This window comes from Trachinotus anak, unplaced genomic scaffold (genome assembly GCF_046630095.1).
Source record: "Trachinotus anak isolate AG129_WGS33_773 ecotype Australia unplaced genomic scaffold, CSIRO_AGI_Tana_v1 ptg000026l, whole genome shotgun sequence".
Classification (NCBI taxonomy): domain Eukaryota; kingdom Metazoa; phylum Chordata; class Actinopteri; order Carangiformes; family Carangidae; genus Trachinotus; species Trachinotus anak.
Genome location: NW_027273877.1, coordinates 14,914,976 through 14,937,500, shown reverse-complemented (window position 1 = coordinate 14,937,500; position 22,525 = coordinate 14,914,976). Strand labels below are relative to the sequence as shown.

General features: G+C 40.8%; 1 pseudogene; it reads left to right on the top strand.

The window, feature by feature from the left end:
* The window catches only part of LOC139609968 (guanylate cyclase soluble subunit beta-2-like), a 47,330-nt pseudogene extending 31,700 nt beyond the window's left edge, over positions 1–15,630 (top strand).
* The last annotated feature ends 6,895 nt before the right edge of the window (positions 15,631–22,525 follow it).

Sequence of the window (22,525 nt, the reverse complement as noted above, 5' to 3'; positions counted from 1 at the left end):
GATACAGAAAACAACAACACCTCTCAGTGTTGACAACACCACAATAAACTGATCCGTCACAACAAGGTGAATCTACCAGTTGTTAACGCTCATCCTCAGTATATTTCACATGTATTATTTTTGATGAAGTTGGACACTGAGAGCAGAGGACAGTTCAGTTAGGGATGATAATGGACATTATCTCCTGTTTCAAAAATATGCAGTAGGGCCCCATGAGCTATTATGACCCATTTTTTAAAATCATAAACACTGCCGATCTACTTTACATACATCTGCGTGTTTTACCACCCCCTTAAAAAAATTACTACTAGAAGAAGACAAAAGTTCTGCACTGCAGGCTGAATATAATTAAACAAACATTGTTTCTATTATTTATGTCTATTGTCATTGATTGCAATACTGTGTGTTCATGTGATACCACTCTGGTCCATCCAGACAACTGTATGATTTCCCAGAGAAGCTCTTCTCTCCATTTGTTTTGTCATTATGCTTCACTGTGATACTCAGAACCACAGGACCAGGGACTGACTGAGATTATATTTATATTATGTACTGTATATATTATATTTGTTCACACATTTCAATCAATATTCCACTATATTCAATCAAATAGAGAGCTTTACTCTTCAACTCTTTCTGCCTGAAAACCTGTGGTTTCAGTCCTTCATGGCGTCATAAACTGAGATCTCATCTCATGTTACACACATGGTCACACAATAAAAGGAGTGAGTTACCTTACTCTCGGGCTGGAGTGGTGCATCCTGTTGCATGCAGTTCATCTAACAGCTCAGCTGTGGCAGGTCTTCCTTCCATTGCTCCGTGAAATTTCAAACTGATTCAGTATAAAAAAAAAAAAAAAAAAAAATGCAGACAGTAACTTTACATCTTGTAGATGCATTTTACTGAATGATCATTGTCATCACTAACCTTTCTCACCTCTGTGACAAATACATTGTTTTAACTATGAGTCCTTCAAAACAGAAGTCACACTGTGTTTTGTCAGTTGAATGCTTGTAATGTGCCCTAGCAGCAGTAGGAAATGTTGCACCTGCAGCAGTAAATTACCAATAAAATTACCAGTCTGATACAGCTGTAAGGGATTGATATCAGTGAGCTCAGATTAACAACAGTAACCCTGGATTACATACATGGATTGTTTGCTGGATCCCTTGCCATTTAAATCTCAAATGGGAATGGCAGACTCTGCCCCTAATGACTGAATCTAATATATAGCGAAGGAATTTCTGAATATAAACACATTGAATAGTTGTTGCTAAAAACAATAATAATGGTTTGATTTCATGAAAACTTCAATTTAAGGATTACAACATGAAGGCTGGAAGTTCATTTAATAACAAAACTGGGGCGGCCCGGTAGTCGAGTGGTTCGGGCGCATACCATTTGGGCGCAAAGACACTCTTAGCAGGCAGTCACCGGTTCGACTCCCGATCGGTCCGACTCTTTCCTGCATGTCATTCCCCTCTCTACCCCCTTTCCTGTCAGTCTCCACTGAACTATAATAAAGGCATAAAAGCCCAAAAAATAATAACTTTAATAACAAAACTGAAGCACTGGACAGACAACAAGACTCAAAGAGTCCAAACTATAAGGAAAATGCAGGAAGCTGAGCAGGAGAAACTAAACAGGTAACACAAGAACAGGTGAACTGACAAAGACTGAGTGGCAGACAGAAACTTACATAAAAGGAGGGGTAATTAAGAACAGGTGAGATAGATTAGGGAGGGGCTGGCAATCACAGGGGCAGGAAAAGACAAAGACAGGACGTAAAACAACCAACAGGCACAGAAGGAAGTAATTTCAAAATAAGAGTCCAAATTATAAGTTTAAACCAGAGAATTATGTGAAGTAGGCAAGAACTGTAGTGCTGAATAGTGAGCTTCTGTCTCTGTCCCCCAGGTGACTTTGACCATTGAGAGCATCAGGAAATTCATCAACAGTCAGTTTGTCTTGAAGAATTCAACGCTCAAACTAAGAGGTGAAACAGAAATGCAGTACATCTAGTAAACCAAGCAACAACATCATCAGTAAAATAAACATCACAAACATGAAATCTGGGAAATCTGTGAGACCAAAAACATCCTGATACAGGACCAGGATAACTAAGTTAAATTCAAGGGGAGGGGTGTGAAACAGGGTGTGAGGAAGCTTATGACCTTAGTGCCACCAGCAACTAAGAGGATTGAATAAGTAAGTAGGAAAATCAGCGACACGGTGGGCAACCATGAAAAGGGTCAGAACTGCTGAAATAATAACTGCTATGCAATTCTGTCATATGTTAATTTGGATTCATTTTATTTGTAGGTCAGATGTTGTGGATGGATTCTCTTGGCTGTATGTTGTACCTGTGTTCTCCAAAGCTACGAAGCCTCCAGGAACTTCAAGATGTTGGCCTTCACCTAGCTGATCTGGCCCAGCATGATGTCACCAGAGACCTGGTTCTCCTCAACCAGCAACGTCTAGCAGAGATGGAGCTGACCAACCAGCTGGAAAAAAAAAAAGTAGGAAACAGCTTCTAGTTTATGTAGAGACAAAGGCAGCTCAGTTTATGAACAGAAGAAACATCAGCGTGTTGTCATTGCACTGTCAGCCAAACACTGAAGAACTGAAATGTCTAAATGAAACAGAGACACAATCACAAAATACAGTCAAATACAATATACACTGTTAGTTGTATTTGCTTTTTATTTATTAATTTACTGTGTTATTACTTTAACATAAATGTTAAATGGAAAATATTTAGTTTTTTGTCTATAATAAGTGAGTTAACAGTTTTTCATTGTGATATTAATTTTCTATGTCACATTAAAATCAAATCACAACACTGAAAACCAAGTGATGTAGTGTGTTTCAGTGTTGTCCAGAAGAGGGCAGCATAGACCTGTCAAAAATAAATACAGACCACTGTGGTTTTCATGAGGAGGTGAAAGGGAAGGAAGAGTGAGAGATCAATGATGCTAACATGAAAAACAATCAAGTGTCCAACCACTGGTTGGTGGTGGTTTGACCATGCGTCAAGTTTCCAGTGCGTTAGGTTTATTTACTGTTCATTTACACTTGTGGCTGTTTTGTACCTGATGGATTGTGCTGCTGGCAGCTGTGTAGAAACTTAGTGGGATCTGTTTGGCTGAACTTTTGGTAAGCGTTGACACCTTCGTTAATTAGGTAGTGATAGCTTACAGTAAACATCTGGATTGAATTTGCTTTTATTTTGATAATGTGATAGACAGGAGAAGAACCAATCACAGTCATCTCTTACACTGTCAGTCTGTCTGAACCTGAACCTTTCAGTGTCCTAATGAAGCTTCATTAGATAAAGATTCTTCCAGAGACCAGGGCCTGATTTGAAGTCTGTGTCTGAAGGTTTAGAAATAAAGAAAGATTCATTTAGTTTGAAATGTTTGCTGTGTTTACCATGACCAAACTTCATCACTGACTAAGAACATTCACCTGAGAAAACATGTTGAGGTAACATTAGTTTACCTACAGATAAACTGTTAAACAGCAGCTTGTAGTAGCTGCTGTGGTTAGTCAAATAACTTGTGTCCATGTCTTTAGTCTCTGTGTTATATTCTACCAGGTTCTACCACCTGTTTGTTCTCCAGGTTCAATAGTCTGTTTATTCTCCATGTTCTACGGTCTGTTTATTTTACATGTTCTACAGTATTTTATTCCACAGGTTCAACAGTATGTTTATTCTCCAGGTTCTACAGTCTGATTGTTTTCCAGGTCCTAAGATCTGTTTATTCTCCAGGTTCTACAGTATTTTATTCTCCAGGTTCCACAGTCTGTTTATTCTACAGGTTCTATAGGCTCTTAGATCTACAGATCATCATTCTTTAAATTACTACACAGAAATACATGAAAAGTGTGTATTGTATTTCTTTTCTGTGTTAAATTTGTTTTTATCATGGAGTTTGTATCTATATCTGGTTCATATGTAGCTCAGCAGGTGTAAGTGGTTTTGAAACAGCTCTGATATTGAATTCAATAGTCTAATAGCGAGATAACCAGAAACCTATGAAAACCCTCCTGCAGGATAATCCACCTATTCGTTGTTAAACAGGTTAGGGTTAGGTTAGGTAAGGTAAAAACGGGCTAGAGTTAGGGTCCCTCAGTATGTTTAACTCACTGATAACTAATAAACTGGTTATGTTACAACCTCAGAGTTAGAGCAGGCGATAGTGTTAAACACTCATCTCCCACTTTAACTGTTTTCTTCTTCTGATACACATCATCTGCCACTTCAACACCTTTCTGACACTTCCACATCAAACACTGACAACTAAGTGCTTCCATTTTAACAGCCTCTTCTTTCATCTGAGCCAATGACTCAACTGCCACTTCGTTTCCTCTCAGTGCTAACTTAACTAAAACGTAGGAGCTCCAAATTTTAAGATGTGTTGTAAATAACTACCTTTCAGTATATAGTGACAACATGTCAATCTCCCTTTGAAAATGTTTTTTCTAGGTGTCATGTTATGACTGAAAATGAAGTCACCCTGTGTGTGTGTGTGTGTACAGGAGGAACTGAGAATCCTGTCACGGCACCTAGAGGCTGAAAAACAGAAGACAGAGACTCTGCTGTATGCCATGCTTCCACGTCACATCGCCAATCAGCTAAAAGATGGGAAGAGTGTAAAGGCAGGTCAGTCAGTCACTTAGTCAGACACTCTGTCAGACAGTCAGTCAGTCAGTAGTCAGTCATCAGTCAGACACTCTGTCAGACAGTCAGTCAGTCAGTAGTCAGTCATCAGTCAGTCTGTCAGACACTCAGTCATCAGTCAGTCAATCAGACAGTCAGTCAGTCATCAGTCAGTCATCAGTCAGTCTGTCAGTCTCTCAGTCAGTCAATCACAGTCAGTCATCAGTCAGTCCATCATCAGTCAGTCAATCAGACGTCAGTCAGACACTCAGTCAGTCAGACAGTCAGTCAGTCAGGTACTCAGTCAGACAGTCAGTTGTACGTTTCTACTCATCTATCTGTAGCTCTGTCTTCTTCAGGGGAGTTTGAGGTCTGCACTATCTTGTTCAGTGACGTTGTGACCTTCACAAACATCTGTGCTGCCTGTGAGCCCATCCATATTGTTCACATGCTGAACTCCATGTACTCCAAGTTTGACCGACTCACCAACGTACATGACATCTACAAGGTATGATCCCTGCTGTAACATCCCTTTGTTCAAGATTTAAGGTGCAGAGGTGTTTGAAATACACAATATTTCTTGATGTGGTTATAAAAGTCTTGTCATTTTCAAACAAGGAAAATATCGTGTTGAAAATTAAATGCACTGTTGTACTGGATGGGGCCACTGGCTATAATTGTAGTGGGCAACTCGTTTCACTATTTCCCCTACTCATAGCTTTCTTTGTGTAGTTGTCATACTTCTTTCCCTGTTTATACGCTTGCTGTATTCAGCTACAAATACACAACCTCTAATGGTGATGGCAAAAGGTTTTCATACACAACTGATACCCATTAAGCTATAAATTTACAGTTTTGATTTCGTGTGGCCTGGTCCCTCTTAATTCTTACTTAACCATGTGAAGTAGTTAGTCTTAGGATTCAGTGTCGTTACATGAAATCTGAATCCTGCATCAGACTGAATCCTCATGATGTCCTTGTTCTTTTTAGCTTCAGTTTTAAGTAGCTGCACAGGTAGATGGAGCACCTTATCACACCTTCAATGGTGCCATAGGGCCAGCTACAAGGTCATCAGCTGGAAGCCACCTGCCATTGATGTTTCGCCACATTATATCCAGAATATCTCCAAGTGATGGTCGGATAACGTGAAGGTTTGACTTGTCTGGATCAGCTCCCAGATCCTGCAGTACCCAGGGATGCATCCTTTGTTGGATCACCAATCTGGCTTGTAGTGTATTTCTCCAACTCTTCTTTGGTAGCCTGAAACATTTTATTCTTCTTTCAGCAGATGCCAGGTGTACTCAAAGGGGTTTTGGAAGAACTGTGGTTCTCCCTCTCCTTGTCAGGGGTGAGATTTAAAGGACCCAAATGCAGATGACAAAGCCAATAGATGCCAAACAATGTTTATTTGAACAATGAAAAACTAAAGTTTTACTGTGTTGCCAAAAGAAACAAACTCTATACAGGTGTGACAGAAAATCCAGAGACCAAAAAACTAAATCCAAATCTCATGAACTATGAAGGATAACTAACAAAAAGGATCACAATGAAATAAAACAGGAAATGAATCAAAAATCCAAAAGAGTCCAACAAAGTCCTGAAGTGATCAAATACAAAATGTCCAACAGTGCAAACCATGACACTCCTTCCTCCTGCTGTGCTGTCCTTAGTGTGAACACCCTCTTCATGGTTTCATTCCAAAGCATCTTCAGGCCTACTTTCTCCAACTCTCCTGCTCTTCTTAAGGTTTTCTTGAGTTGCCACATGTCCATCACCAGGATTTCTTTTTTCCTCGATCCTCTGGAGGAGGCTTTTCTGCTGAGTCAATTACCCAAAATACTCTCTCCCCTCCTCATAGATGATGTTACCAGACTGATTCAGCTTTCCATCTTGCTGCCTTAGAGGAAAGATAGTATGTGGTGTCTCTTGGTCCATGCTCCTCTAGGCTTCACTGACATTAGTTTTTGAACACTTCACACCCTACTCTTCTCTTGCTCCCCTTTTTGGTCAGCCAGAGGACTTCTCTGCTGGGTGTCATCTCTTGATGTTCAATTTTGTATCTGGGCTCCTGCTGTTGGCAAGATTGCTCCACCCTCTCCTGCCTGCTTGTAGCACTGGATTCAGCGTTAAACATCTGTACTGTTTTTATTGGTGAAAGAATGAAAGTTTTAGTTCATTGATTCATAATAAAGAAGTTTAAGGAGACAAAATGTCATGTCCTCACTACCACACATATTTTTTTATCAATCTGTACTCAGATCCAGAATGGAATCAACTCTTAAAACTCAACCTTCACCATAAAGATGTTCAGCAATTGTTTTTGTGTTCATCTTATGTTGGTGTAGGTTTATCTGAGTGGAGATTATAGGTGAAGCCTGTTGAATATGGTAGATGCTGAATGATTTGTCATTATCTCTTTAAAAGAAGTATATAACTATATCAAAATCCACACTGGTCAATCATATATTTCTTCAGTTGCCTTGTCTTTACTGGTTTCCTAAAGGTTGAGACTATTGGAGATGCATACATGGTGGTGGGTGGAGTTCCTGTACCTACAGAAACCCATGCTCACAGAGTGGCAAACTTCGCTTTGGGTATGAGAATAGCTGCCAGAGAGGTCACCAACCCTATCACAGGCAAACCCATACAGGTGAGGACTTTCTCATATGACCACGAACCAAGGTCTGAATAGTCAGTCTCAATAAGAACAAACAGGATGACGATGACTTCAGAGAGCTGAGTTGTCGTTCCAACAAGTTGTATGTCTGTGTTGACATGGCATGTACGTATGTTTCAGATCCGTGTGGGTCTCCATACAGGCCCAGTGTTAGCTGGGGTCGTGGGGGAGAAAATGCCTCGTTACTGCCTGTTTGGGGACACTGTAAACACTGCCTCCAGGATGGAGAGTCATGGACTACCTGACCACATTCACCTCAGTGCTTCCACATATAGGTGTGTGTATGTGTGTCTCACCTCAGCCAAAAGATTTAATTGTAGTTTGACATGTTCATATATATTATGTCATGTCTCTGTCACAGTTCAGGAAGATTTCCAAAAGCAGAACATGTTCAAGCTGTTCATTCTGTTACAGTGGGAAGTGGTAGAACATTACTTAATATACTTTTCTGTCTCTCTGTGTGTCCTTCACTCAATCCCCACTCACACCTCCTCTTCAGTGAGCTGAATGATGCAGGGTTCAACATACAACAGCGTGGGCAGATTGAAGTGAAGGGTAAAGGCCAGATGACCACTTACTTCCTGTTGGGGAACCCACTGGCATCAGAAGAGAGCATCATGGGAAGAGAGGTTGGAAAGAGCTGCCTTTACAAGGAGGACTTTGACAGCAAGAGCAAAACAGGTGAAGTAGAAAAGACAGAAAATCCAGGGCATTGCAGTGGTCACATGGTTGACAGATGATAGTATAACATATACGTAAGTTTTAATAACTTTGGTTAGCCGGAAACCTGCATCTAGGCTCACAGGCTAACCACGTGAAAAAGGTGGATGGTTGATGACATGTTGGTCAGGTGTAAAGAGGATAGACCAGGACTCAACACCACTGCTTGACAACAAGGTGACCAATGGATGAAACCATGGGTGAAGGGTGATGACAGGTGATGACACATATGAGGAGCAGACTATGACTGGCAAGGGGATGCTGAACCAAACACGGGTTAAGACCAACATTTGTCAACTTGGTGACCAGTACATAGCAGCCCCACAGAATTAGACCACCTGGAAGATTAGCTAAGATACAGATGAGTTGTTGGTTAGGTTTGTGGCTGCAGAGGCATTGCTAACTAACTAACTATAGAAACATCTAACTAACTAACTGTAACAGTATCTCCAACTAAGTGACTAACTGTAGAGATGTCTCTAATTAACTAACTAACTAACTAAAGTGAAGTTAGGAGCAGACAGGACTCCAGCACTAAGCATGAAAGTATGAAATTCTGCTTCCAACATGACAAAGTATTAGAAGTAAGGAGACACAACTATCAAGTCAATCTTATTCTTCATTCCCTCTGTCCATACTGGCTCCGATAAGATTCTGGTCGGGAAGAATCCACTGTCCTGAACACAGCAATACAACAACAACATTCAGAGATAATATGAACTTAAAGAAAGTTGTTCAGATTTTGAAACAACAGTCAGATGCTCATATGACCATTCAGGACCACACCATCATACATTCAAAAGATTTATTGAACAGATAAATGAATGTGTTCTTGTGGTTTCTTTCTTTATTTTTGGGTGCAATGCGGGGAGGGTTTGTGGGGAATCCATCACAGTACCTGGGCAGCGACAAACCCCGTCAGGGTCCTACAAGAGAGGGAAAGAGAGGAAACCAGAAAAATAGGGTGTGGGGCACAGAACACAAGAGGAAAAGAGAAGAAGACAGTTAGGTTGGTATTCATGAGATTGCTGGAAGGGGTGTGGTTGAGGTGTGGTCCTCCTCCTGAAATACTGCCAGGTAGCTTCAAGTCACTAGTAAGACACCATCAAGTTTGAAAGATTTATTGAAAAGATAGATGAATGTGTTCTTATGGTTGTGTTCTTGTGGTATGTGTTCTTGTGAGGGTGACCATGCTGGAAGAGGGTGGCAATAAAGGAAGAGAAATTATAAGGAAGTCATTGGGGAGATGGATGAGGAATGGGATGTTTTGTTTGTTAAGTAGTGCAGGCATGCAGGATGAGCAGTGCGTGCACACAGGACGAGTGTGGCCACCTTCACAAAGGGAGCAGACATGAGAGAAGCAGTACTTTGATGCGGTGCATCTGACATTGTTGAAGTCAATACCAGAGGTTGTGGGAAAGATGATGAAAGAGGTGGATTACACTGGTTTAGTAGGTAAGGGTGCTGGTGGGGCTGCTGATGTCAGGTGGGAAAAAGCAGAAGCTCTTGTGTGGTTTTGTAGCGTCTCGATGCAGGTGGGAATGGAGCATGAAGAGATTGAGTGAGAAGTACCTCCACACAAGGAGTAAGTAAGGGCTGTATGGGCAGCAAAAAAGCAACAGTAGAGTTCTGTGTTGAGTGTGCCCCAATATGTGGCCTCATAGAGCTGTTGGAGGCCAGCTGCAGCTTCAAAGGCAAGGTGAAAAAGATATTTGTAAGAACCATTTCCTCAAAAATGGAGGGCCAGTTGAGGATGGTGGACATGTGGTCGCCAAGTTCCTGGTGGTAAGTGGGATAATGAGGGAAAATAATGTCTCTATAGAAAGAGAAGCATGGCGAGCACTTTGGGAGTAAGCTCTCTGGAACAGGTTGGAGTTCTCCCTTTCAGGAGGAGGCATCCTTCATGTGTTCATGTGTGGAAATCCTCTGCTGTTGAAGAATGAAATAGAGACTTCTTCCGGCCGACAAGGTTTTTATTTTCTTTGCAAAGAAAATGTCAATCAACACATGAGCAATCAGAATGAAGAAAGACTCTGGGCATGGGGAGACCTAAACATTTATACCTGAGGAATGCCCCAAGAGTCATCAAAAAGGGGCTAGACATCACAATTCACAAATGGTTAAAACACAAAATGATCTGATATCTTGGTGGGAAAGCAGGAGGTGGGGCATCTCAAGTGGTTGAAACACAAAGAAATTGAAATTACAATTACACATGTCCATTGTGCTGCTGGCTCCAACTGATAAGACCAGCAGGGGCTGTTGGTGCTGAGAGCCAGAGGATCCTGGCATCCCAGTGCCATGAGCTCCAGCTACTGTGAGCTGCAGTGTCAGAAGCTCAGGCTGCCACAAGCTGCTGCAGTTGGAGGCAGGAGGCAGCAGGGGGCACTGACATCCTGGTGACAGAAGCCCCAGCTACTGCAAGTTGCTGTGGTTGGAGGACAGAGGCAGCAGGGGGTACTGGCAGGTTCCCCCATCATTGCTGACTGTAGAAAATGTTGGGACTGAGTAGTGAAGATTGCTGTGGCAGTATCCCTAGATCAGGAAAGATGACCCATTCAGGGGTGGAAGGTCCTGGTGTTTCATCTGAAGTCGTTGATTTCACAGGATGATGACGGGAGTAGGGTGCTGTAGCCATAGTGGTGTTTGATCTGGCCAAAAATCCATGTTTTTTTTGTGCTGCCTTTTCTGCTGACTGTGAGCTGGAGGGTGTGACTGTATTGTCTCTTGTACAGAGGCCCTGATGTCACAGTGTGTAGCTGGTGTTTGTGTGGTGACGTCACCCTGAAGAGCACAGGTGTTGAGAGCAGGTGATGACAGAGCGGTGGGAATGACAGGCTGACATGAACTCATTGAAAAGTTTTGCTTTGTTGTCCGTGCGATCAAAGGGAATGTCTGTCTCTGTTAAAGTGTTTTTGGAGTGAGGCTACTGTCCAATCAGAGAGTTTTGACAAGAGCTAACCACTGGCAGACCTTGTTGGAGCCTGGAGAGTTGATCTTCCTGATTCTGTCCAAAAAGATTGTCATCTAATGGGGATAAGGAAATGAAATATATGTTCTGGATGAGGTGAGTAGTTGGATTACTTAACCTGATTGTTTTAGCCTAGTTGATTGAGTTTTGCTTGAGGCGATTTGTAGTGTTCTGGTGTATGTATGAGATTGCCAGGAGAGATGTGGTTGAGGTATGGTCCTGCTCCTGAAACTTTGCTAGATAGCTTTTTGTATGCCATATTCTTTCCTGAATGAACAGAGGGATTCCTCTCTAATATGATTTTAATGTAAAAATAAAGCTGTCTGACCAATCAGAGTTTTAGTCTGTTTGAAAGACATGCTCACAGGTTTTCAAACTTGTCAATTATGTACAGGAAGCTTGACCAGCTCTTGCTGTGATGATTACTCCTGCCTCTTACAGACGCTGTGTCTCCTCCTCTGAAACTAAGCTTACCCCTTTGTGGTTGGCAGAAAAACAGGAAGGTAGATAGACATAGACTAAAATCTTAACTAAATACATTAATAAGCCACTAGACAATTTGAATTTCCCTAGGGTTTATAAACTATTTTAATAATCTATTTTATTTTACTTTAAAGGGCATTAATTTGACATATCAATGAAGTACTAAACAGCTCTGTTGTAAAGTGCTCAATTTTCCTACCTTCATGTTCATTTTGAAAAATGCTGGTGAGCTGTAGAAGTGTCAGTGGAGACACAGGGGGAAATTAAAAAATAATTTCAATTCAATTCAATTCAATTTTATTTGTATAGCGCCAAATCATAATATACAGTATCTCAAGGCACTTTACAGGGTAAGGTCAAGACCTTACTTTGTTACAGAAAAAAACCCAACAGTTCCCACAACGAGCAAGTGCTTGGCGACAGGGGGGAGGAAAAACTCCCTTTTAACAGGAAGAAACCTCCAACAGAACCGGGCTCAGGGTGGGCGGCCGTCTGCCTCGACCGGTTAACCAGGAGGACGATCAGGACAGTGGTCCTGGTGCAGGGAACAGGAACAGAATCAAAGACCTGTTCAGCTACTTGACTCCTTGTTGCTCAGTGATTAGTATGTACAGTGATCATCCTTCAGCCATGTACCTGTACCTGTACAGACCTGTAATAACTACCTGGCTGTGTATGTGGTGGACTGTTGAGTTTGTGATAACTGTTCATTTCATTCAGAGTCTGACAATGAGGCTGATGTGAGAGCTGAACAGAGAGACGCACACTCAGGTGGAGTCACTGCCCCGGACCCCACCAGCCCTGACACCATCACCCCCTTTGCCTGGGACATCACTCCACCATATGAGACCAACAGCTACAGCTTCAACGCACCTGTTAACACTGTCAACAGCAGACTGTGTGTGTTACTCTGAGCGAGGAGCCTCTCACAACTCACTGAACTAGTGCAGAGGTTATTGACTTTGCCATAGTTCCACATTGAGTGAGGATGCCAGCTAGTTAGATTAGTTAGGCTAGTAACAGGAGCAACTCAACTCCAAATCACAGTGATACAACATTACAGTCAGAGTTTAGAGAGCATGCTACTTAATATTAATTAAGAATTAATATTAATAGAAACCACATTCAGCCTTCACACATCAAAAGTTTAGGTAAATGCTTAAGTAGTGACACATCATGTGCAGACTGTTGTCAGTAGATTGTGTTCACTTGTGTTACCCCCTGTTCTGAACCAAAGCTGCACATTGAGACTTCCATTAATTCTGATATATTAAATATATATGACGGTTTACTGTAGTAGGTTAGACTAATTTATTATTCTAACAAAGACAAGTTATTATTAATAGCAATACTATTAGTTTAGTAATATAATTATTAAAATTCTAATTATCATATTTGTGTCATGTTTTAATGAAGGAGATAAATATTACAGTGTCCCTCAGCAAGGCCATAGTGGTTAGCGTGTCACCTCACACAAGACAGTTCTGGGTTTGAGCCCCCGGGCCTGAACCTGTCTGTGTGAAGTTTGCATGTTCTCCACACATCTCTTTGGGTTCCCTCCAGGCTCTCTGGCTTCCTCCCACAGTCCAAAGACATGCACGTTAGGGTTATTGGTGACTCTAAATTGCATGTAGGTGTGAATGTGAGTGTGAATGGTTGTTTGTCTCTATATGTCAGCCCTGTGATAGAATGGCGACCTGTTCAGGGTGTGTCCCGTCCACACCAAATGTCAGCTGGGATTGGCTCCAGCCCCCCCGCGACCCTGTATGGATAAGTGGTATAGAAAATGGATGGATGGATGGATGGCGTCCCTCAGTAAGAACATATCTGGTTTTATGACATTGACTGTGGCTGTAGTCTAACAATAGGATCTCTCTCTTACAAACTTCTGAACCAGCATTAAGACCAACAACACATTCCCCAACTTTCTGCCAATCACAGGTCATCGTCACAGGAAGATTAAATGACTTCATCTTAGTTGAACTATTCCCCAGTGATATTCATAACATAATACTCAAACACCAACATGTCACCCTGTCTGTTCAAATATGCAAATATATACATTTACATAGGTATATTATCAGGTTGAATGATATGGACAAGAAATCATATAGCGATTATTTTTTACAGATATTGTGATATGAGTCACGATTATAGTTGCAATGATCATTTTTGTATTTCACTGTCACTGAAAAAAAATAAAAAAGATATGATTTTTGTTGGGTTTTGTACCAAAACAAACCTGTTCCTCTATGCCTCCTAATTAGGCTAACCCAGGATGTAGGATTAGGGTTAGGCCAACTCAGGGTGTAGGATTAGGGTTAGGCTAAACTAGGATGTAGACTTTCAGAAGGTGGAACTTCACTGTTATTTTATTACAACAACAACAAAGACTCACAACAACTACAAAGACAGACAACTACAAAGACTGACAAGTACAAAGACTCACAACAACTATAAAGATTGCTTCTACAGTCTGAGCACCACTGTGGTTTGCACTACAGTCAGTGGAAAACAGTATAACTGAATGACAACATGTATAATGTGCTGGATAGAAAAGGGGTCTCTAACCCGAAGAGATACAACAGATTATTAATGCAATCCACTGTGAAAATGACCCAAAACTTATTTCTAACTGATCTATTCAGACTGAATCTATGAAAGAGGACAAACATGTTCGAGTCCAAACATGTTAGTTAGGGTTAGTCAGGGATGATAGTTATGATAATAGTTGTGGTTTGTTTTTCAGTCTCAGTTTCTGTCCCTGTTTGTAATGTGAACTTGACAGATCTGGTCTGGATTCACTGCTGAAAGCTTAAATTGTCATTTCAGACGTCTTATATAGATGAAATCCAGATATGGTTTAATTAATTAACAACAGTTATTCTAGTAACCAGAAGTTTTTTTTCCTGTCTAATAGTTTATTCCTGAGGTTATTACAGCACCATGTGGCCGTGGACTGAACACATGGCATGACTCTGGGAATCATCTTCCTGATAATTACTGTCTGATTTATTGTTGTCTTAACATGACGCAGGACTGATGTAGACACTGGTGTCTATGTTGGTATGAAGACAGTCAGAGCCATAACAGATTATGCCACCATGTTTGGGAAAGGTTCATTTTGAAGTGACAGTGACTGTGATTTGTGTTTCAGACTCATACTCTCAGCAGCCCTACTGACAAGAGGGCAGAGGCTGATAGACAGCACGGCTTTATTAGTGTGCAATTTTAGAAATGACTTAAAATGGCACATAAGCACATGAGTAATGTGAGTGCACACACACTTATACACACAAAAAGCTCACACTCTTCACTGTAGTGGGTTGTGTAAGAAGATAATGGCTGAGCCAAAATCAGCCCACTTCAGTCCGTAATGACACATGCTGTGTGTGTTTGTGTGGCAGAGGTGAAAACTTCTTATGTAAGCTCGTCAGACAGACACAAACACACGTTATTACTCCATCCTGCAGGTAAACACTGCACTTTGTGTGTGTGTGTGTGTGTGTGTGTGTTGAGATGACGCTCATATGAGTATCGTACAGCCAGTGTTCACTTGTTATGAAGCTGATCATCACTCACTAGGTTTCATTGTGATGAAGGGAAAATGCATCAGAATTAAGTGAAAGTGTCAGAAGTGAGATTCTCTCAGTCAATGAGAGACTTCAGGTTTATGTGGAGGCAGAAACTGATCAGTGATAGCACAGACCAGAGGTGATCACTCCATCAGAAGATCAATACACCAGATTTATCTCACCACAGATAGAGAATCTGCTAAACGAAGAACTCAGAACTACAATCAGAGAGACTGTAGTGAGATCAATGCAGAGACTCATGGCCCTGACAGACGAGTGAATGTGAAGACATTAAGAGGAGACAGAGAAATATCACAGTCTGTCAACCCACAGTGAAACATGGTGATGGCGCCTACGATGGAGTTGGACACCTGCACCAAATTGATTTGAATTGATTCACCCTCCAGGATTCAAACTGCAGAAGAATCATAAACCTTAGATAACCTTAAAACAAACCTTAGATAAACTTAGTCATAACTCATTTGAAAGCCTTATTCTTAGTCTGTCACATACTAAAACCAGTCCTACTAGTTATTGTATATTATCCACCTGCCCCTGACTCTGAGTTCTTATCTGAGGTCTCAGACCTTTTATCTGAGTTTGTTTTCAGCACAGATAAAGTCATCATTATGGGTTATTTTAACATTCATGTAGATGTTGACAGTGACAGACTCAGTCATGCATCCAATTCACTGTTAGACTCAATTGGCTTCTCTAAGCATGTTAATGAACCCACTCACTGTTTTAACCATACCCTTGCCCTGGTTCTGACATTTGGCAAAGAAATTTAATATTTCACAATATTACCCCAAAACCTGCTTTTATCTGACCTTTTTCTATTAACATTTGAGTTTTCAAACACGGACTATGCAGCATTTGGGAAAAAATCCATTACAGCAGGTGTCTCTCTGACAATACTGTTTGCAAATTTAAAGAAAGAATGTCATTGGTATTTAGGCCCGTACCATGTATCAATACAGTAGAGGACAACTGTCTGAATTTCACATCCACACAGGTTGATGATCTTGTTGACAGTACTGTAGCCTCACTGCGTACAATCCTGGACACTGTGGCCCCTCTGAGGAAGAAGGTAGTGAGTCAGAGGAGGCTCCCTGGTACAACTCAGAAACATGAGCTTTAAAGCAAAATTCAAGGAAGCTAGAAAGGAAGTGGTGTTCTACTAACCAAGAAGAATTTAAAAGACTTGGAAAGACAGTCTACTGACATAAAAAAAAAGCCTTAGTAAAGCCAGAACCTCCTATTATTCATCGTTAATAGACGAAAACAATAATCCCAGGTTTCTGTTCAGCACTGTAGCCAGGCTGACAGACAGCTACAGCTCTGTTGATCCATCTATACCTTTAGCCCTCAGTTGTAATGACATTATGAGCTTCTTTACAAATAAAATTGTCTCCGTTAGAGAAAAAATTCACCATCTCCTCCCCACAGCTGGTTCAGATGTACTGTCCAGTTCAGCAGCCTCAGAGTCAACTGTAACTGGCTTATATTTAGACTGCTTCTCTCCTGTACATCTCTCTGAGCTCACTTCAACAGTTTCTTCATCTAAACCATCGACTTGTCTTCTAGACCCCGTTCCAACAAGGCTGTTCAAAGAAGTTTTTCCTTTAATCAACAACTCTATATTAAGTCTGACAACACAATCTATAAATCAATAGATAATAAAAAGCCATACAGTGTAAAACAGTAACAGACAATCAGTGCAGTGATAGAAGGTAGCAGCAGCATACAGTGCATTTCAAAGTTCGCATTGCATATTTAAAAGTATATTGCACAATGTCTGTATTGTATGTTTTTAGTCCTTGTTAATCAAACAAGCCAGTTCTGTGATTATTTGCACAGGAATGGTTTGTTTGAAGATTTAAGTCAGGATTTAGATCCACCACAGAAACAGCTCTGGTTAAGGTTACCAATGACCTCCTTACAACCTCAGACAATGGACTTGTCTCTGTACTTGTCCTGCTAGATCTTACTGCTGCATTTGACACCATCGATAACTAGATCCTGTTACAGAAACTAGAACGTGTTGTTGGTATTGAAGGAACTACACTAAGCTGGTTTAAGTCTGACTTATCAGATAGATTCAATTTGTTCATGTTAATAATGACTGTTCTGTGCACACTAAAGTCAGTCATGGAGTTCCACAAGTTATGCAGATGACACCCAGCTGTACTTATCCATGAAGCCAGGTGACACTAACCAGGTGATCAAACTTAAGGTGAGTTTTAAGGACATAAAAATCTGGATAAGCAGCATTTTTTCACTTTTAAATACAGACAAAACTGAAGTTATTGTACTTGGCCCTAAACACCTTAGAAATACATTATCTGATAATATACTGACTCTGGATGACATCACCTTGGCCTCCAGTGCTACAGTCAGAAACCTTGGTGTCATTTTTGACCAGGACTTGTCCTTTACTTCACATATAAAACTAGTCTTTAGAACAGCATTCTTCCACCAGACTATTATTCAGAAGTGTCCTGTCTCTAAAGGAAGCTGAAAAACTAGTACATGCATTTGTTACCTCTAGACTGGACTACTGTAACTCTTTATTGTCAGGACGTCCCAAAAATTCAGTAAAAAGCCTCCAATTGATCCAAAATCCGGCAGCACGAGTACTGACAGGAACTAGGAAACGAGATCACATCTCTCCTGTGTTAGCCTCTCTGCATTGGCTCCCTGTAAAATCCAGGATAGAATTTAAAATCCTCCTCCTCACCTACAAAGCCATTAATGGTCAGGCACCATCATATCTTAAAGAGATTATAGTTCTCTATTATCCTAACAGGACACTCTGTTGTCTAAATGGTCTACTTGTGGTTCCCAGAGTTTGTAAGAGTAGAATGGGGGGCAGAGCCTTCAGCTATCAGGCTCCTCTCCTGTGGAACCAGCTCCCAGTGTGGAATTCTGCAGGTATCTCTGTTTCTGAAGCAGCAGGATCCAGATCTACCACTACAACACTCATTATTACTATTATTACCACTGTTATTGATTATTATTGATAATGCCATTACCTATAGTATACACAAATGTTACTGGTCTCTCCCTCTCTTTCTCTCTCCCTCTCTCTCTCTTTTCCCCTCTCTCCTCCCCCCTTCCCCTCTTTTTTATCTTAAACCCAACCGGTTGAGACAGACCCCTCCACCCTGAGCCTGGTTCAGTTGGAGGTTTCTTCCTGTTAAAAGGAGTTTTTCCTCCCCCCGTCACCAGGTGCTGCTCTTTGTGGGAATTGTTGGTTTCTCTCTATAATAAACTCAGGTCTGACCTGACCCTGTAAAGAGCCTTGAGATCGTGTATATTATGATTTGGCGCTATACAAGTAAAATTGAATTTAATTTAATTTAACTGAACCAGACACACATCAAAGCTTTATAATATCTACTTGAAGACCACAGGACCAAGGAGTCATGAATATCATGGACTTTCCTCCATATTGATGCCTCCATGTTTTTCAGAGCTGGGTGGGTGTCGTCGCTGTCTGTGTAAATTGTGTAGGGTCAGGAATCTACCTCCAGTCTCTGTTGTGTGAATTGTGAAATACAACTATTTATTATGTTTGATAAAACAAACAGACAACAGTATTTACAAACTGACGCTTAGGCAACCTAACCACAAGAAACATGGGCAAGTCTTCATGTGGGCCTTTCTTCATGTGGGCTAAATGAAGCTCATGCTTCCAGCAGCAGGAACCTCTGAAGGGACCAGTACAGAAAATATATGGTGCACAAGACAGTGATCATCTGAGTCAAGGTTTGGTTACAACTCTGATACAATGATTAATGCGAGACATTGAATATTGATTAAATATTGATTTTAAAATGCTGATTTGATGAACATACTAGACTGTCAGTGAATAATAGTCATTATATGTTCAGCCACAGCACAGAATTTCATATTTGAACATTTCTAAAAGGAGATCTGGGGGAGCCTGTTTGAATGTGACTGACTGATTCACTGACTGACTTATTCACTGAGTGACTGATACACTGACTCACTGACTGATTCACTGACCAACTGATTCACTTACTGATTCACTCACTGACTGATTCAATGATTAACTGACTCACTGACTGATTCACTGACTGACTGATTCACCGACTGAGTCACTGACTGATGCACTGACTGATTCTCATGTCATACTTGACTAGAGGTGTGTAAAAATATTGATTTACATTCTATCTGCAGATTCAAAATCAGTTCATGAATTAATAAAAATCGATTCATATTTTTCAGTCTTGTAACAGCTGGTTTACATTTTTTCCTGACATGAGTTTAGCTCTCCAGTCCTACAGATCGTGTTGTGTCAGTTTCCACCGTGATACGCCTCCTTGGCGTGAATAAAGTGCAGTTTGAGTTAGGGTTGGGTGATACATTTAAATTTTCCTACCAGCCACCATCAGTCCAGTAACTGGCCATTGCTGATATGTTCTCCCAATCAGCGAATGCACTCATGGGAGAGCTAGTTGTGAAAAAAAATACAAAAACACCTGTTTGGGATTATTTTGGTTATAAACCTGACACAACCAACAAACCAGGGGACCTAAACAAAGCAGTTTGCTGTCTTTGCAGATGTATAGAGTCAGCAAAAGATTCTAACACTACCAATTTACATGAGCATTTGCAAATCCACCATCCTGCTGAGCTGCTGCTGTGAGCTGTAGAGACAGGTGGAGCAGCTGTCCGACTCTACTTGAAAAAAAGTCTGATGGCATCAGATGAAGAAGCCTCCACTTCAGTCTTCAGATGAACAAACAGGTGAGGATACCATGCTGTTAGATGATCAGGGTGCACAGCTGCACATACAGTTTTTGGTGTAGTTCTCAGATGTGATTTATGAATTGACATGGCTTTTCTGCACCAATCGATCAGACATCAACCTATTACTAGACAACTAGACAGCTTAATGTCATTTAGTCACTGCTCTTTTTTGTGAAAGACGGAAATCAGTGCCAAAAATGTGCATTATATGGCCCAACTGTGGGTTCCTATCTGAGCACACTTACTGAGTTGAATTCCAAAGGAGACAGACCCTTAAAATAGCAAAATAAAATGACAAAAATCACACAAAAATCCAATCACTTCTTTGTTAATCTTTAACCATTAACTGAAAGTGACACAGTGACAATGTAGAATCCTGTATTTTCCTGCCTCAGTGTTGTTAATCTTCCTGGTTCATCTCTGGACTGTAGCTGAAGCTCAGGGATGCAGGAACTTCAGTCTTGAGGAGTCATAGCTTTAATTTACTGACAAACAGCCTACACGGAACAAACATTACACTGTTATGTTCACAGCTACACTGCTAACTGCTAACTAACAAGCTAACTCTCTGCTCCAGTCGCCAGCCTCACCCCCTCTCTCTCTCTGTCTCTCTGTACTTAATGTGCAAGTTTCCATATAGGTTTGCGCATGCTCTCCTCTCCGCTTGACAAGCTCGGTCACACCCCCATCTGAGACAATGATATTTACAACAGCCGAACAGGAGGAGCTGAGTCAATGACAGCTTGATGATCCAAGCTAACCCTAACCCTAACCCATCCTCAATGAGCAAAATTCCAAACTCTGCTTGACAAGCTCCAGCCTTTATCAACAGGAAATGTCCAAGAAAATGACAAATCATATTTACAACAGCTGGAAGTCAAACTACCTTCAGAGACAATATCCTGCTGCCACCACCAGAGGGGAGTAAATTACATGATGAGTGAAACAGACATCAGATTCTTGATGGGACAGAAAGCTGTTCTGAGATCAGATGTGAAGAGAGAGATCACTTTAGAATCATTCTTGCCCTGAAGGCACACCACTGTCATGAGGAGAGCTAATGAAAACAAATGAAATGGTCAAAGTTGTCATATTGACATTTAAGGTGTATTGATTGCTTTCCAAATGCCAATCATGCATTGAATAAGACGAAAGAAAACATTACACCATAAAAGTGTGTGGTAGCTGCTGGTAACCTCTGAGCTGCTCAGTGAATGAAATGGTTAGCTACATTTTCATAGCCTAGACTGTTAGCTTAGCCTGACCTCTGCTGCCCTGCACCTTCTCCTCTGAATGGATGTTTCCAGTGTGACGTTATTTGCTCGACAAGTCAATAAATGAATCATTCAAACACAAACTACTGGTGTTCATTCACCTGCTGCTGATTACAGCCTACTTCATCATGGTGTCATCTGACATCACTGAGCTGATGTTTTTCTGATGATGTATGTAGACTTGTCACCATAGTAACAGTAGTTTCATAACCTTCACATGTACATCATAGGTGTGCTCTGGTACTTAAACAAATAACACAACACCTCTGACCATCATATATGTATGAAATATATAGCGTCATATATTATATGACCCAGTACCATTGTTTATTAATCAAGAATCAATTCCTGCACCTCTATAGACCATAATCACATGGCGGCCATTTTCCTCTGACAACAAGCCACTTTAATGTCTTATTAAATAAGGTGCAAATGGCGAAATGGCTGAAAAAACTAACTTATTTACCACCAGTGTCATTTGACCAACTTGATAAATGGGCTGGTGACTTTTTGAGGTTCCCCAAAAGGATTTTTAAAAAAAAGGGATACAGCATCTGGATTGAATCTCATATCCACATGTTGACGGTAAGAGCAGCTCACACTGGAAACTCTGTAAATTAATCTTATGCTAGCAAACGTGAAGTTTGCCATTAACATAAATTTCAGTGTTGGTACTACTAAAGTCGTCAGTTCACTGGCTTGTGCAAACATTAACTAACGTTATATTGTTTCATGATGCATCAATAATATGGTAATGTAGTCAGTGGAGCAGGTGCATCACTGCTAACTAAACCTTGTTTTCATTTTTGTTCTGCTATTCCACTTGTTTCTGATAGGGATCACGTTACAAGGTAATATTAAATGACAAAGTTGGGAAGCAAGTGACATACCACAGGCAGTTTTGTTTTGATCAGTCAGAGTTGAGGACAGCAGTACCGCCACTGTCAGGCCAAAGGCACACCCTAGTTTGTTAAAATCCATACAGTCTATGGTGAAAACGAGCCATCATACAGGGTTCAGGTAACAAGTTAAGTCAGCAATAAGATATTTACATCATATACCATTACTGAGTAATCCAAAACATTAATGTGGTCAGGTGAAAAGTCAGAGAGGTAGCTCACATCACATGGCAAATTCAATTACGTGAGTTTCACTTCCAGGATTAACTAAACGTGTCTGGGATCTGTGATGGATTTCAGAATTATTTTACGCTTTTCCTTTTGTATCATGTAACACTATCAAATGGTAAATTTAGCTAGGAAGTGGTTGAATGCTCACATTAGCTGTTGTCTAATTATGAAATATCAAATTTGTTGATTTAGCTTGAAACATGGCCCGATCCCTCCGGTTTTTTACTATTCATTACTTAACAGTCAACATTGT